This window comes from Crinia signifera, chromosome 4 (genome assembly GCF_055691185.1).
Source record: "Crinia signifera chromosome 4, ASM5569118v1, whole genome shotgun sequence".
Taxonomy (NCBI): domain Eukaryota; kingdom Metazoa; phylum Chordata; class Amphibia; order Anura; family Myobatrachidae; genus Crinia; species Crinia signifera.
In genome coordinates, this window is record NC_139220.1 from 65,709,056 (window position 1) to 65,727,473 (window position 18,418).

At 42.5% G+C, this 18,418-nt stretch overlaps 1 protein-coding gene across 2 annotated transcripts in view; it reads left to right on the forward strand.

Annotated features, from left to right (window-relative positions):
• Nucleotides 1-18,418, forward strand: part of FGF18 (fibroblast growth factor 18) — a 359,051-nt gene that overhangs the window by 154,246 nt on the left and 186,387 nt on the right. The gene's annotated exons all lie outside the window — the stretch shown is intronic.

Below are 18,418 nucleotides of genomic sequence, written 5' to 3' on the forward strand. Positions count from 1 at the left end.
TTTTAACTTATCACCATCATATCATATCATCTAAATTATTTTTGTAAAGTGTGCCCCAAAAAACTCATGTATGTTCCCTTGTAGTCACCCTCTTGCCATTTGTTGTATGTCAGTACATGAATATAAAGCAGAATAAAATTATTTCATGACTGCAGCAATTTGTTTATAAGAAGTCGTATAGGAGCCATTGGGTAATCTTAAAGGGCATACTACAGAGGGTTTGGTACCATTTAAAATATTAGTAAGCAATTTTCCTGACTTAATCAATGTTATTTAGATATTTCTTTCCTCTGTTTGCCAGATATTCATTAACCCCTTCCCGACATTTGACGTATATATACGTCATGGCCGGGATGTACTTCCCGACACATGACGTATATATACGTCATGACTTTAAACTGTCACCGCGTCTATAGACGCAATGACAGTTTAAACATGTCTGCTGTCCCTGACAGCAGACATGTCCCAGCATGCCCAGGGGGGGCGGCGATGCCTCCCCCCCGTCGGCGATCGCAGCGATTGGCTGTTCAATGTGAACAGCCAATCGCAGTGTTTTCCTGTGTTACCGGCGAATCAGACGCTCGGTAACACAGGGATCAATCACCGCCGGGTGTGAGGGGGCGTGAGGGGGTCACCGGTGGTCACCGGTGATGACCACACCTCACCCCACCTGCCCCCAAGGCTGTGATTGGTCCGTCGGACCGACGGACCAATCACAGCCATGGCGCGTGATTTAAACTAACGGTGACTGCGCTGCAGACGCCATTCCGGTCTGGAATTGCATGCAGAGCGGTCACCGTGCCAATCTGTCGTGATATACTGACCTGATCCTTGCCTGATACTTACCTGATCACCGCTGGTAGCGTGCTGAGTGAGAGATAGTGAGAGATAGTGAGAGATAGTGACAGAGAGTAATAGAGAGTGCTATATTTTGTGTCTGCTGCCCCCCCTTTTGTGCTGATCAGTATATCTGTGCTGATCAGCAACTTTTTGGGGGTGCAGGTTTTTTTTTTTATATATATACCTGTCAGTTGCACCAAAGGTTGTGCTGCCTGTGCAACTGACTGCTGCCCCCCCTGCTGCCCCCCCTTTTGTGCTGATCAGTATAAATTAACTGATCAGCAACTTTTTGGGGGTGCAGGTTTTTTTTTTATATATACCCTGTCAGGTTGCACCCACAGTTGTGTGCCTGCTGCCCCTCACTGCTAATCAGTGTTGCATCACTGCATCACTGATCTGCAGGTTTTTTTTTTTTGGAGAGTGCAGTGGGGTTTTGTTTTTACACCCATGTTGCTTTTGTGGGTGTCCTGTGGCCGCTGAGCGCTGATCAGTGACGTACATCACTGAACAGCATTTTTGGCACAGGGTTGATATAATTTTTTTTCTGCAGTTTTTTTTTATTGTTTTTTTTTTGGAGAGTGCTGTGGTTTATTTTTATTAAATTGTTTTTACACCCACGTTGCTTTTGTGGGTGTCCTGTGGCCGCTGAGCGCTGATCAGTGACGTACATCACTGATCAGCATTTTCGGCACAGGGTTAATCTATTTTTTTTTTTTTTTGGATCAAATTCCTGTTGCCTTTGAGCGCTGTTCAGTGACGGACGTTACTGACCAACATCTGTGCTCAATTTTTGGCGCAGGACCTTTTTTTTTTTTTTTTTTAACCCCTTCAAGGTTGTACCAAAAGCTGCCTTGAAGTTGCTGAGTGACGTACATCACAGATCAGCATTTTTGCCACAGGGTTGATCTAATTTTTTTTTTTTATTGGGATCAAATTCCTGTATAAAGTATTTTTTTTTCTGCACTACATACACACTACACACTACATACCCCCCGTGTTGAAATAAAGTTTGTACCCCCCCTACACTATACACATGTTGAAACATTACACTTACAGAAACACAAAAATAAAAATGGCATCCCAAATGTCATCCCAAATGTCATCCCAGTCATCCAGAAGAATGTATTCAGCGGAGGAGGCATATGCCATGCTTGCCTCTGACTCTGACACAGCCAGTGATGCAAGCGGGGAATTTGAAGGATTCGTCTTAACCTCATCTTCCTCCTCTAGTGATGAGGGACCCCCTCAAAGACGCCCCCGTAGAGCAGCTGAGACCCCCCCCCAAATGATTGATCCCGTATGGACCCCACCACCAGACAATTTTGAACCCCAGGTTCCTGAGTTTTTGGCCATCCCAGGAATCCAATTTGATTCAACAGGTCTCAGAGAAATTGACTTTTTCAAATTATTTTTCTCTGATGATTTTATAAATTTAATGGTGGACCAAAGTAATTTATATGCCCAGCAGTTTATTGCTCAAAACCCCACGTCATCATTTGCTAGGTGGACGCAGTAGAGATGATGATGTTTTGGGGTCTGGTGTTACATATGGGCATAGTAAAAAAGCCAGAAATTAGGCAATATTGGAGTACAGATGTTCTGTACAGCACCCCACTTTACCGTATGGCCATGACTCGGACTCGTTTTGAGACAATCCTTAAATTTTTACATTACACCGATAATGCACAGTGCCCACCCAGAGATGATCCCACCTTTGACCGGCTATTCAAAGTCAGGCCGGTCATTGATCATTTCAGTGCCAAATTTGCAGAGATGTACATCCCTGAAAAATGTATTTGTATCGACGAGTCCCTTATACATTTTAAAGGAAGGGTTAAATTCCGCCAGTACCTTCCCAGTAAGAGGGCAAGGTATGGCATAAAAATGTATAAACTGTGTGAAAGCACCTCAGGGTACACCCACAGGTTTAGGGTATATGAAGGGAAGGATTCAAGAATTGAACCGCCAGAATGCCCCCCCTCTCTCGTAGGTGTTAGTGGAAAAATTGTCTGGGATTTAGTGCACCCCTTCCTGGATAAAGGTTATCACCTCTATGTGGATAACTTTTACACTAGCATCCCCCTGTTTAAGGCCCTTGGTTCAAGAGGTACAGCAGCTTGCGGTACTGTGCGCAAGAACCAAAGAGGCCTCCCAAAAACGCACATTGCCCAAGTACTGAGAAGGGGTGAAAGCAGGGCACAATCCACCGAAAATATGTTGTTGGTCAAATATAAGGACAAGAGGGATGTCCTTATACTGACAACAATTCATGGAGACAGTACCACCTCCGTCCCTGTACGAGGTACCAGTACCCACACCTCAAAACCTAATTGTATCCTAGATTACAATAAGTACATGGGCGGAGTGGATCTTTCAGATCAGGTACTGAAGCCGTACAGTGCCCTGCGGAAAACAAAAATCTGGTACAAGAAGCTGGCCGTGTATATCATCCAGATGGCACTGTATAACGCTTACGTGCTATTCCGTTCTACCAGCCAGAGGGGGACATTTATGCACTTTCAAGAGGAAGTCATAAAGGGCCTAATATTTGGGAACCAGCAGGCAGAGGGCCCCAGTACTTCTAGTACTGGCCCCCATATTGTACCAGGGCAGCATTTTCCTAACGAAATCCCCTCCACTGCAAAAAAGGGCAGGACACAAAAAAGGTGCAAAGTTTGCTATAAAAAGGGAATAAGAAAGGATACTATTTTCCACTGTGAAACTTGCCCCGACAAACCCGGCCTATGTATAAAGGAGTGTTCTAAAATATACCACACATCTATGGATTATTAGGTTAATCATTTCACCGTGCTTCGGGGGGTCTTGTAAATGCCACATAGCACCCACCATTCATTCCACCAGAATCTGAGCTGCAAAATCCAAAAATCACTCCTTCCCTTCTGAGTCCTGCCATGCACCCAACTGGTATTTTTTGGCCACATATGAGGCATTGCCATACTCGGGAGAAATTGGGGCACAGATTTTGGGGTGCTTTTTCTCCTTCATACCTTATGAAAATGAAAAATTTTGAGCCAGAACTGCATTTTTGTGCAAAAAAATGTAATTTTTCATTTGCACAGCCCAGTTGTATCAAAATTGGTGAAACCCCTGGGGGTTTGAAATGTACACTATACCCCTAGATGAATTCCCTGAGGGGTGTAGTTTGCAAAATGGGGTCACTTGTGGGGGGGTTCCACTGTATTGGTGCTTTGGGGGTCTTGCTAATGCGACATAGCACCCACCAACATTCCACCAGAATCTGTGCTGCAAAATCCAAATATCACTCCTTCCCTTCTGAGTCCTGCCATTTTTTGGTCACACATGAGGCATTGCCGTACTCGGGAGAAATTGGGGCACAGATTTTGGGGTGCTTTGTCTCCTTCATTCCTTGTGAAAATGAAAAATTTTGAGCCAGAACTGAATTTTTGTGTAAAAAATTTAATTTTTCATTTTCACTGCCCAGTTGTACCACAATTGGTGAAACCCCTGGGGGTTTGAAATGTACACTATACCCCTAGATGAATTCCCTGAGGGGTGTAGTTTGCAAAATGGGGTCACTTGTGGGGGGGTTCCACTGTATTGGTGCTTCGGGGGTCTTGCTAATGCGACAAAGCACCCACCAACATTCCACCAGAATCTGTGCTGCAAAATCCAAATATCACTCCTTCCCTTCTGAGTCCTGCCATGCACCCAAATGGTATTTTTTGGTCACTTGTGAGGCATTGCCGTACTCGGGAGAAATTGGGGCACAGATTTTGGGGTGCTTTGTCTCCTTCATTCCTTGTGAAAATGAAAAATTTTGAGCCAGAACTGCATTTTTGTGTAAAAAATTTAATTTTTCATTTTCACTGCCCAGTTGTACCACAATTGGTGAAACCCCTGGGGGTTTGAAATGTACACTATACCCCTAGTTGAATTCCCTGAGGGGTTTAGTTTGCAAAATGGGGTCACTTGTGGGGGGTTCCACTGTATTGGTGCTTCGGGGGTCTTGCTAATGCGACATAGCACCCACCAACATTCCACCAGAATCTGTGCTGCAAAATCCAAATATCACTCCTTTCCTTCTGAGTACTGCCATGCACCCAAATGGTATTTTTTGGTCACATGTGAGGCATTGCCGTACTCGGGAGAAATTGGGGCACAGATTTTGGGGTGCTTTGTCTCCTTCATTCCTTGTGAAAATGAAAAATTTTGAGCCAGAACTGCATTTTTGTGTAAAAAATGTAATTTTTCATTTTCACAGCCCAGTTGTACCACAATTGGTGAAACCCCTGGGGGTTTGAAATGTACACTATACCCCTAGATGAATTCCCTGAGGGGTGTAGTTTGCAAAATGGGGTCACTTGTGGGGGGGTTCCTAACTTTTAGCATCTTATGGTGCCTAGAAACCTACATGGTGCCTAAAAAATAATCTCATAAAAAGGAGGCTCCAAAATCAAGTAGGTGCTCCTTCTATTATGAAGCCTGTGGTTTGGTCAACGTGCACACTACGGCCACATGTAGGATATTTATGAAAACAAAAGAATTGGGGGAATCAATTTTTAGTCACATTTCTCTAGTAAAATCTACTGTGTTCCTTAGAAAAATGTATTAAAATTGAGAATCTGCAAAAAAAATGAAATTTTGAAATTTCACCTACACATTGTTTTAATTCCTGTGAAACACCTAAAAGGTTAACAAACTTCCAAAATGCTGTTTTGAATACTGTGAGGGGTGCAGTTTTTGAAATGGCATCATTTATGGGGGTGTCTCACATACAAGTCCCTCAAAGTCACATCAGAACTGAACTGGTCCCTAAAAAAATCAGTGTTTGAAATTTTCTTGAAAATTTGAGAATTTGCTATTCATATTTTAAGCCTCCTAGTGTCCAAAAAAATTAAAAGGAGGTTGAAATAATGATGGAAACATAAAGTATACATATGGTCTATGTTAGTTATTAACTATTTTGAGTGGTATGATTATTTGTCTCACAAGCAGAAAATTTAACATTTTGAAAATTGCTAAATTTTCAATTTTTTTACGACATTTTGGTATTTTTCACAAAAAAACACAGACTGTATCGACCCAAATTTACCACTAACTTGAAGTACAATGTTTCACGAGAAAACAATCTCAAAATCACTGGAATAAGTAAAAGCAAAAAAAAGTTATCCACACTTAAGTGATACATGTCAGATTTGAAAAAAAGGGCTCTGTCAGGAAGGCAAAAACAGGCTGCGGCGGGAAGGGGTTAAAGTGGGTCTTAGTTTGAAGGTATACCTGCCTATTTCTCACTGACGGATTTCGTAAATAGTTTGAGTATGCTTTAGATAAAGATTTTTGTAGTACTAGATATGTTGCTGAATATATCTTATTAAGTTTTGTCACATAAGATAAGATATCTCCTCTAAAGACCGTCTGCCAATATAGTGAGGGGTCAGAAGTAGTGTGCGACTGGTTGTTGTTGCAATAATCTGCCCACCGATCTTGAATATATTTTTTAAATTCTGTGGATATAATAAGGTGATTCTGAAACTGCCATGGGGCTCTTTATGAAGTTTCTTCTGAAACTGTATTCTGAAACCATTGTAAAGCATGGTCTGAGACCGATATAGGCTCTTTTTCTGTGGCCAGAACTCTTGCAAACAGGGATCCAGAAAATAGCTGATAATCTCGATAGTGTATGATGGGCTGCGGAAAGGCACGTAAATTCCTTAGATGTAGGATTTGAGGCCCTCCAGATATCTACAAGATTCAATTGGGAAGCAAATTGTGGGACTCCCATCCTTGGTAGGGAGGGGGTACAAGATTGACGGGCTGATCTAGACAAATATCGGAAACCAAATTAAAATCACCACATATTATCAATCCCTCATCCATGAACGGCGTCAGCTCCCGAAGAAGGCTCAGGAAAATTTTTTCTTATACACTGTAGGAGCATATATATTGCATAGTGTAAATTTGGAAGAATATATCGAGAGCTGGGTAATGGTGAACCCTCCCTCGGTATCTGACCTTGTCTCGTGAATCTCATACGGAATTGCCTTTTTTATTAATATAGCCACTCCCCTTGCTTTAGAGGTGTAGGCTGCATAATCCAATAATTTCCATCCCAATATTTGCAACTTTAAAAATTCAGGAGGTACAAGATGAGCTTCTTGAATAAAATCAATGTCGAGTTTCAACTTATTACATTATACCAATTTCTTCCTCCTCTTTGCTGGGGAATTAAACTCTCCCACATTAAGTGATCCAATTTTAAGTTCCAGCATGTCTTATTGTGGAGGTGTAATGGAAATATGCACCCGGCCCTAGTATCAATTTAAAATAAGTCATCTCTAACCAAGAAGGTTTGTCACTGTCCATTTTATCACTTTTCAGGGCTTTTCATTACAAAAGTATTAACAGTATTGAGATTTATAAATGAAAATCATTATTTACAAATCATTTTTGCAATTAACAAAGGTCTGATCATCTATGATTGTCATACTTAGAGGGCCGAGTTACCATTGTAATAATGCAGAAATGGAGTCAAAACCAGCCTTATGAGGATACTGACAAAAGTCCAGTGGTACTGTAAGTGCATAATATAGACATTAGGGCGGAGTGAAAAAACTGAAATTGAGAAATTAAAAATCGGCTAGTGTGGGAAAGTTGTGACTTGACCTGAATAAGAAACGTGCAAAAGCATTTTGATCTGAGTCAACATCTTTTGTTCTGGCAAGAGGCCTAAAGTTTCACTTTTTGGTACTTATGAGTTATCTGGGCGCCCGATTTTTTGATTGTATGCCTTAAGTTAAGGCATACAATCAGATGCGATGCGATGCGATATCGCATCGCATCGCATGCGACCATCGGATGCGATGACCCGATTTTTCCATAGGAATCAATGTTAAAATGGACTGAGTCCATTTTAACATGGAATTCAATGGGAAAAAGGGGTCCTTTTCATACCCCTACTATCCAAGTGGGCATGGAGTTGGATATAAACCTGTGGCGAGCGTAGCGAGCCACCGAGCCCGAAGCGTGGCGAGCGAAGCGAGCCCCGCGAGGGGACGGTATTCTGTGTCCCCTCGCGGAGCTCGCTACGCTCGCCACGCTTCTGGCTCGGTGGCTCGCTACGCTCGCCACAGGTTTATATCCAACTCCATGCCCACTTGGATAGTAGGGGTATGAAAAGGACCCCTTTTTCCCATTGAATTCCATGTTAAAATGGACTCAGTCCATTTTAACATTGATTCCTATGGAAAAATCGGGTCATCGCATCGCATCGCATCCGATGGTGGCATGCGATGCGATGCGATGTGCCCGATCCGACCCGATTTAAAAATCGGACGCCCAGATAACTCACAAGTACCCACTTTTTAGGTGAAAATAATGAAACCTATGAAGATGCTCCGATCTAGTTATAATTATGTCAGGATGTCTTAGAGTGGTTCATTAATATACTTTAGCATAGTAAAAAAAACAGTACGAGCTTGTCCTAGTGCAAAGTGACTGACTGGCAGGAGAAAAAATCCCTAATAATTGACCCATTTTCATGGTCACAATTGTGAATATTGTGTGTTTTCTCCTGAACGTGTTTATAATAGAAGAAGCACAAATACTCTAAATGGAATTTCAGTGACACTGTGTGAAATATAACACTGCATAATAGCCCTTAATCAGACCTGATCGCAGTACAAATTTGTTCTCAAAATGGGCAAAACAAATGCTGCATTGCAGGTGGGGCAGATGTAACGTGCTGAAAGAGTTAAATTTGGGTGGGTGTGTTGAAACTGAAATCTAAATTGCAGTGTAAAAATAATGCAGCAGGTATTTACCCTGCACAGAAACAAAATAACTCAACACAAATCTAAAGGTGGCCATACATCTACAGATCGATTGTCAGATCTGGCTGGTTGGAACAAATACCTGGTAATATCTGAATGACAGTTTTCCAGCATTTCAAAGCAAAGTGCTCTCATCCATTACCAGTATTTTGTTCCAAACAGACAGATCGGACAATAAATCTGTAGATGTATGGCCACATTAACTCCCTCTGCACATGTTACATCTGCCCCACCTGCAGCTGCATTACAGCATATAATTATGCCAAAGATAAGCCAATATATTAACAGTTAAATACATTAAAGTGCATTATGCTGTAATAAGTATTGCTGATCAATCCTGCCTAGCAGGGCCCCAGGCGTATAAGGGTTTTATGTTGATAGCTGAGGATCCCCTTTTTCCAGGGATACCAGAATTTTGAAAATCGGCCCTGGGGAACTGCAGATATCCAACTTCAATGCAGCAGTCCACATCCGACCTGTTAATTACAATTTCCAGTCATATTTCTCAGGTTCTCTCTGACACTAGCGGCTTATCTCTATCATGCCCAGAACCAGAGATATCAGCCTTCAAGCAGCCGGTCCCTGCTCCAGCTCCAAACGTCTGGTGTAGTTTTATATTTTTGTCAATGGATTGCTCTAGCTCCTGATCTCTGATACCCAAGTTCCCAGCACCTCCTGAAATTTGGGACTCTAGGTTTTTATCCTAGGCTAAGAAATAGATTTCCTGATAATGGCGATATCTGCAGTCAAACAAGCTGCCCTTCCACCGGAAAATGACGAATATTAAGCCCACTCTATTATCCAACCGTCCCCTGTGTATAAAACACCCCCTACCTCCCTGGAAGTCATTTACAAGGGACCCTTCATACAGCTCAGTGCCCCCTTCCACACGTTAGTGTTCACCCTCCCACCACCTGTGCAGTAAAGGAGTAATTAGCAGAAGTTACTGCTCCAGGTCCTACAATTGAATGGAAGATAGAGCACCCCCTGCCACCCGTGGGACATCAAAGCTGCTGCTGATACCACCCCTCACCCCTAGGAGGATGGGATTCCGTTGCGCTTTACAATAGTAGACAGTGATAAAACAAACTGGGTAATGACAGACAGACTTGGGGGTTAGAGGGCCCTGCTGCAAGCTTACAATTTATTACATCATAATACACTTCAACGTATTTAACAGTTAATATATTGGCTTATCTTTGGCATAATTATATGCTGTAATGCCGCCCAATCATGTTCCCAGTATAGGGGATGCAACACTGTTTTTCTGTCAATAAACAGAAGTGATATGTAAAATAATACATTAGACAGTTTACACTGTTACTTGTAATACTTATTGTAACAGTTACTGTTTTTCAATAACAGACTGCAACAGTTATTTCTTATTTATGTACACAGGATTGTCTATCTTTGTATATGCACTGCAAAGAGAGCAGCATAAATCCAATTTCATGTATTTCAGTGACACTGTGTGAAATATAACACTGCATAGTGGCCCTTAATCAGACCTGATTGCAGTACAAATTTGTTCTCAAAATGGGCAAAAAAATGCTGGACTGCAGGTGGGGCAGATGTAACATGTGCAGAGAGATTTAAGGTGACCATACATCTACAGATGTATTGTCAGATCTGTCTGGTTGGAACAAAATCCTGGTAAAAGATGAGAGCAAATGACAGTTGACCATTTGCTTTGAAATGCTGAAAAACTGTCATTCAGATATTACCAGCTGTTTGTTCCAACCAGCCCAATCTGACAATCGATCTGTAGATGTATGGCCACCTTTAGATTTGTGTGAGTTATTTTGTTTCTGTGCAAGGTAAATACCGGCTGCATTATTTTTACACTGTCATCTAGATTTCAGTTTCAACACACCCCACCCAAATTTAACTCTCTCAGCACGTTACATCTGCCCCACCTGCAATGCAGCATTTGTTTTGCCCATTTTGAGAACAAATTTGTACTGGGATCAGGTCTGATTAAGGGCTATTATGCAGTGTTATATTTCACACAGTGTCACTGAAATTCCATTTAGAGTATTTGTGCTTCTTCTATTATAAACACGTTCAGGAGAAAACACACAATATTCACAATTGTGACCATGAAGATGGGTCAATTATTAGGGATTTTTTCTCCCACCAAAGTCATTCACTTTGCACTAGGACAAGCTCGTACTCTCTTTTACTATGCTAAAGTATATTAATGAACCACTCTAAGACATCCTGACATAATTTTAACTAGATCGGAGCATCTTCATAGTTTTCGTCATTTTCACCAAAAAAGTGAAACTTCAGGCCTCTTGCCAGAACAGAAGATGTTGACTCAGATCAAAATCCTTTTGCACGTTTCTTATTCAAGTCAAGTCACAACTTTTCCACACTAGCCGACTTTGAATTTCTCAATTTCAGTTTTTTCACTCCGCCCTAATAGACATACTTACTCACAGGCACAACAAGTTTGCACCAAATTGAATTGACCTGGAGCTCAAGGATAAGCATGAGATAAAGTGTTGGGGCTAAAACCTATAACCAATCGTAGCACTCGTATTTGAATTCAGTGAAACCTAATTACTTCACAGAAAGGGTAGTGGATAAGTGGAATAGCCTCCCATCAGGGGTGGTAGAGGCTAAGACAGTAGAACAATTTAAAGATGCTTGGGATAGGCATATGAATATCCTTACAAAGAAATAAGGATCAAAAAGGGTTGAAATTACCTGAAGGATAAAAAGGGGCAGACTAGATGGGCCAAATGGTTCTTATCTGCCGTCAAATTCTATGTTTCTAAGAAACTAAGGGGGTAGACACACGAGGGAGGGGGGGATCACAATAGACAAATTCCACATTACGTAGAGTATAACTAGTAATGTGCATAGCACATTAACCCTAAATGGTTTTAAACTACTGTATTTGACTTCTGGTATGTTAATAATAACATGAATAACATCACGTGTATCATTCTTTTAAACATCATCCGGAGACTAGCTTTATCCAGACCCTGTTAATAATAACTTGAAGGAACCATGTAACAGTGCGTAAAGAAAATCTTAATAGAAATATTAATCTTTCTTGAGGTTGCCCTCCAATTTTAGGCACTGTGTAAATTACAAATATATATATATATATATATATATGTATATTTTTTATTCTCTAACCAAAGAATTAAAGAATAAACAGTACAGATATGAATAAAAAATGAAAAATAAAAATACAAATAAAAATTAACACTAGTACTCGTTCAGCTGCAGGTGGGGTGGTGTGACTGTGTAATCACACCAAATTAGAAGGTTTTTAACCTACACAAATGCAGAACACCTTCTACAAGACAACCAGAAAAAAATCCCAATATCTGTTTAATAATACAGCGCCGCTATAGCCGCTAAATGCTGGCGGGCAGATGTATTGAGAGTGGCCGCAAGATAAGCGGTGGCCGCTAGATAATTTGCACTTATGACGCTGCAGCTGGCGGCCCCAATAGGTGTTCCAGGGAAGCAGGCAGGCCAATGATGGAAGTCTCTCTCCGCTAGCTGGGGCGAGATGGATCAGACCAGCACCGCTATAGCTGGTAAATGCTGGCGGGCAGATGTATTGAGAGCGTCCGCAAGATAAGCGGTGGCCATTAGTGCGGCTGAAGGAGAGCTGTGTCAAAAGTTCAGGGAGAGATTTCAAAGCCTTGGAGACACTTCCAGATACTCGGGTGTGACGTCAATGAGTCTTGTCTTGAAAAAGTTCCTAACCACTGTTGGTACGAAACGCGTTGACGTCACACCCGAGTATCTGGACGTGTCTCCAAGGCTTTGAAATCTCTCCCTGAACTTTTGGCACAGCTCTCCTTCAGCCGCACTAATGGCCACCGCTTATCTTGCGGACGCTCTCAATACATCTGCCCGCCAGCATTTACCAGCTATAGCGGTGCTGGTCTGATCCATCTCGCCCCAGCTAGCGGAGAGAGACTTCCATCATTGGCCTGCCTGCTTCCCTGGAACACCTATTGGGGCCGCCAGCTGCAGCGTCATAAGTGCAAATTATCTTGCTACATTAAAATGGAGAAACTCCGCTCCAGGAGTCTACACCTTACAAACCTCACATCAGGGTAGAGCTACCACCAAGTAAAGCTCCCCACTGCTACAACCATCTGTAGGTGAGAAACTTTATTGCTACTATTCCAACCAAATATTGTTTCCTTTGATGAACTGCCTCACACCCAGTGCATGTTCTGTATACATGCTAATGGGCATAATAATATCCTTTGCGTGTTGGAGATTTGTGATTTCTAAAACAAAATATATTTGAAATACACAGAAAAGATTCTGGACAAACTACCACCTATAATTGATTGTCTGCATTATTGGAGAGTTCAATTAACCCTTGGAGACCCACTTTTCTGACATTGAGTCACATGTTTTTATACTATTTAGGTGCTTTATATATATTGTACTGTTTAATTATATGTTTTCTTTTTTTTCATATTTTTATAAAATATAAATATTAATTATACAGAGCTTGTCCAGTGTTATTTTTGGTCAAAAATCGCTACTCAGAGTACATATCATTTAGCAGCGCAACTGTATTAAAAATCCCCCAATCTTTCCATTTCTTATGAGCAAGGCTAGCTCATTTAACACATGCAGCAGCTAGTATAATTCTATTCAATCACATTGGTGGACATTATAGACACCTAAATTACATTAATATTCAGAGCAACAGGTATTGTGAATTGTCTGGTCCCAATTGGCATCAGTCTAATTCACATTTTTCTTTGCTTTTACTATAGCACCAATCACATTTTCCGCAGTATCCACTCGTAGGGTTAAATTTTGAAGTTGTGAGGTAATGTCATTGACTGCTTTAGCTAGTAATGGTGCCATCGTTGAAGTTATGGCATCCACCATATCATCATATGTGAGAGGGCTTATGCGGTTATGCTGGAAGGAATCATAGTCTTCCTCCTGTGTATCAGCCACATGTTTTTTAGAGGTTGGGGAGTGGGCAGAATCACAAGAGTCAGCCGCCATTGTTGGGGTAGGGCCATGTTTTACTTACTTCCCAGTTTGCTGTTGGGAGTGTGGTGACTGCTGTTAGGTGACGTATTTATCCATCTCTGTTTCCCACTTACTCTTATTAGTCTTATCATCGCCTCTGAAGGCTTATGTAAGTCTCTGCAGTAATATGCCGAAATATGCTGAATGTGTGGGGATATGTTGGAGGCTTGTATAGCAGCGTGTGTTCGGCTGCGTATTTGGGGATGTGTTAAGCTGTGTGGAGATGGTCCCTGCTTTAAATGGGCGCCGCTTTGGAGCTTCCCCGTTGGTTCTGATAGCCCCTCTATTGCTTGGGATCCCTGTGTCAGCATGCGGCAGGTTACCTTTTCCGGGTGTGGAGCAGGTCACCGGGGTCCTCTACCGTGATTCGGGAGCCTTGACGGTCACCACTGTCGTCCGAGAGCGCAGAGGATCTCTCCCAGCCTTCTGCGCGTTGGAGCGCCGGAGCTCCGTCGCCGATGCCCGGCGGTGCTGGGGAACCTTGCTGTGGGGAACTCCAATGTGGGAAGGTTTCTCCTATGGATTGAGATAGGGTCCGTGGAGGCCGTTTAAAGTAGAATTTTCAACCGGGGCTGCACGGAGCTATGGAGCTGAGCTGCTCACTTCATACACCCAGAACCGGAAGTGTGGACCTAACATATTTATTTATTTATTTTTTTGCATAAAGTAGGAGAATTACTCCATTTAAATATACCCTAATATGTAACTACCATAATAAAACTGCTGCGTGAAATAATTCTTCTACTCCAAATTGAAGGAAAATTCAGTAACACCTTCCAAGTGCGTAATGTGGCTCTGTATGGCTATAGGGATATTTTTAATGCTATTCATAAACAAAGGTAATTTCTTTGATATTTCCTGGCATGAGATCAGTCTAGATTACATATTTTTGGGTGTGTGTGCTCATACCGAACATCATCTGTTTATATTTTCATCTTTTCCTTGGATCTACTTTGCAGTTAAGTTCATCATTAACAGAAGTATGGAAACCTTGATATATCATATTTTAAATATGGTGTACTTTAAATAATTTTTTTATTTGTGTATATTTTACTGTGTATAACTATATTTTTGTTTATTTCACTAACAAAATAACAGTGGTTGACATTACACATATTCGTAATTAGTTTATAAAAAAATTACTTAAGTGTCAATTGTAGCAGACTATTGCATGTAAACTGAAACTGAAAGCCATTTTAGGTAGTGTAGAAATGTACTCCTGTAATTTTCTTTTAAATTTAGTTTCTGTGTGCTTACAGTTTATTATAACCAAGCTGTTTTCTTTTACATGTCACTAAGATTACTATGAACAATACTTTGTGCTGAAAAACTTTGAAGATGTACAACATACTTTCTTTAAAGGCCCATACACACTTGACGATTTTCAGCTGAAAAACGGTCAAAACAGCCGTTTTGAGCGATTTTCAGCTGAAAATTACCCAGTGTGTATGTCCCAGAGATTGTCGACTAGCGATGATGCGCGCTCCTGCATCATCGCTAGTAAAGTGGTTCATCTGGATGGTTTGTCATCCATGTGTGTACGCCTGCCGGGCTGAAAGATTAACCACTTTCAGCCCGGCGGACCGCCCCGCTGCCTCCCCCCACCCCCACGCCTGTCCTACTCACCAGGCTGGTCCGCTGCGCGCCGCTCCTATCATCTTCTCTCCGGCCGGCTGCTGCTCTGATGCTGTCTCTGCTCCCCGACGACTCGCCCTGCCCCCCGTCCTGCCCAACACAGGAGCAGACAGCACTGCTCCCCGGCAACATAGTGCACCCTGCTGCCCCACCCCCCTGGCCACCAATGTGTATATTTTTCTGCCCACTGCCACCAATATATTAATTTAAATGCATCAGCAATATATATATATAATATATATGTATATAAAATATATATACATATATGTATATAATATATATATAATATATATATTATATATGTGTATAAAATATATATTATATATGTATATATGTATATAAAATATATATATATAAAATATATATATATGTATATAAAATATACCCGCTCCACGGGGGGGTGGGGGTGATGCGGCTGTCGCATTGCTCCACGGGGGAATTATGCAGCCGCGGCCGCATCACTCCGAGGGAGGGAAGGGGCTGGTGGGTGATGTGGTCGTTGCTGCATGGTTCCACTGGGGGGGTAGAGAGGCCTGCGGGTGATGTGGTGAGGACTGCTACATCACTCCACGGGGGTGGCGGGTGATGTGACGTCTGCCACCAAGTCGCTCCGGGGTGGGGGGGGGGGAGTTGCGTCCCCCATCTAGTCCTCGCATGCCATTTAAATAAATACATAGGTGGGCAGTTTGCATTTAAATCGATATACATTGGTGGCAGTCCCTTGATGGCGGCGCTGCGGGTCGGGCGGCGAGGGGCATGGGGGGAGGCGGCAGAGAAAGCTCTGTAGCCATGGGCCGCGCGCAAGCGTCTCGTGCGCGCACGCCCCTGGCGAGAGCCAGCCGCTGGCGGGGGCTGGCGATAGAATAGCCAGCCCCTGCAAGAAAGAGGCTAGCTCCATCTGTATGGAACCCTTGGAATGCAAACCCAGCCCATTTATAATGAAAGATTTTCAGCAAAGTCTTTCGCCTCCTGAAAATCTCTCGCTCTTTGGGGAAAATAACTCAGTGTGAAAGGACTACTTTGGTGAAAGATATATCTCTCACAGATTTTGGCAAAGTCTTTTGAAATGAAAATCTTCAAGTGTGTATGGGCCTTAAAACTATTATAAGAATTTGCAGTGAGATCCTGTCGACTTTCCAATCAATGACACCAGATATAACTAGAATGAGATACACCTCCCAATTTCATCACTGTGGGGGCATGCCCAGCATTCTGTGAGCTGCTGGCATGCCCTCAATCTTTTTGTCTCCCATGAACAGATGCTGTGAGAATGTGCAGAGCATCTATTCACAACTGCTCTGTTGAGCAGAGCAGCTAGTGAGGGGGACTAAAGAACCCTCACTGACTTATGCTGACATGGTAGAAGCTACAACGGTTAGTCTGTTACTGTAACAAGCATTGGCAGATATAACAACTCAGCTTCAGAATTTAACTCACAGGGTTGCAGACACAGAGCACCAAATTGGCGTTCTCTCACACAACATGTTCCTGGCACAAACCGATATAATCAATCTACAAAAAGACAACCTTCAGTTTTGGAACAAGCAAGATAAAATTGAAAATGGAGCCTGCAGAAATAATATCAGAATAGTGGTTGTTCCAGAATCAGTTAAAGACCAAGCCTTACTGCACTTTGCAAAAACTACACTAGCTTCTCTATTAGGCATAACTGCGCAATGCTCTGCATCCACAGAATTGGCCCCTCCAGACCCAATGACAGGCGTCCAAGAGGCAATGTCCTGCGGGAGACTGTCGCATCAGAAATCCTACTGCCATCCACAGAATTAGGGACATGCATACGCACATGCATATGTCCTTTACAAACAAAACCCAACTCCTGACACAAAAACAGCATATCTAATGGCAAAAACACAATTTGATGACCTTCTCCAAACAGCAAGTGACAAACATTTGTTTATGGTTGACCACCGTTTCCAAAAATTCGGCAACAAAACTGGCAAATTGTTGACTAATTTGTTGAAGGGCTCTCATCCGTATATGTTGGTCCAACCCCTCATATTAACAGATGGTACTCTTACTAATGATTCAGCTTGGGAAGAGGTTCTGCTGGCAGGGAGAGACGCGCTGAGCATCTAGCAACTGTTGACGTGACGCTGTCCCGGACCGGAAGTTCGGGAATGGCAGTGACGCGTCATCCCGGCTTCTTAGCTTCTTAGCAACGGCCGGGACCAGCGCTGCAGGACCCGGCTGCGCCCGGCAAGCACTGCTAATGCGGCCTCTAACAGTACCCCCTTAAGGGGAGGACTCCAAACCATTTGCACCCGGTTTCCAAGGAAACTGTCGGAAGAAGGCCGCTTTTAATCTGGGAGCATGCAGGCATTTCTCTGACATCCAAGACCTCTCCTCATCTCCATAATACTTCCAATACACAAAGAATTTTAGCCGTCCCCGAACTCGCTTGGAATCAAGGATTCTTTCAACTACATATTCCTGCTGGCCCTGAACAAGGATTGGCTTGTTTTTTGGAGCCCGGGTGGCTCCAAACTTGGTAAAAGAACATACCGGCTTAAGGAGAGAGCAATGAAAGACATTGTTAATCTTTAAAGACTTCGGCAATGATAATCGAAAGGCCACTGGGTTAACTCGCTGCAGGATGGTAAAGGGGCCTGAGTTTAGGACACCTCTGACGGAGTTTAATATGCCGGGTGGTTAACCAGTCCTTCTGGCCAACTTTAAAGTGACATGGTCTCTTATGCTTGTCAAAGTATCCTTTGGCCTGAAATGAAGCCTTTTTAAGTGCAGAATGAACCTTTTTCCAAGAAGTTCTTAAGCGTTTGACAAAGGACGAGGAAACATCCTCCATGGGTGCATGGAACAACTTGCACTTGGGATGAAAGCCAAAATTGCAGAAAAAGTTTGACTTTCCAGAGGCAGAATGAAATGAGTTATTATTGGAGAATTCAGCCAAGGGCAACAACTCTGTCCAGTTATCCTGGCATTTAGAAACAAAGCATTGAAGATATTGCTCCAGAATCTGATTGACCCTTTCGGTCTGGCCATTGGACTGTGGGTGTTATGCAGATGAAAGACTAATATGGACTTCCAGACTGGTGCAAAACAATCTCCAAAATTTC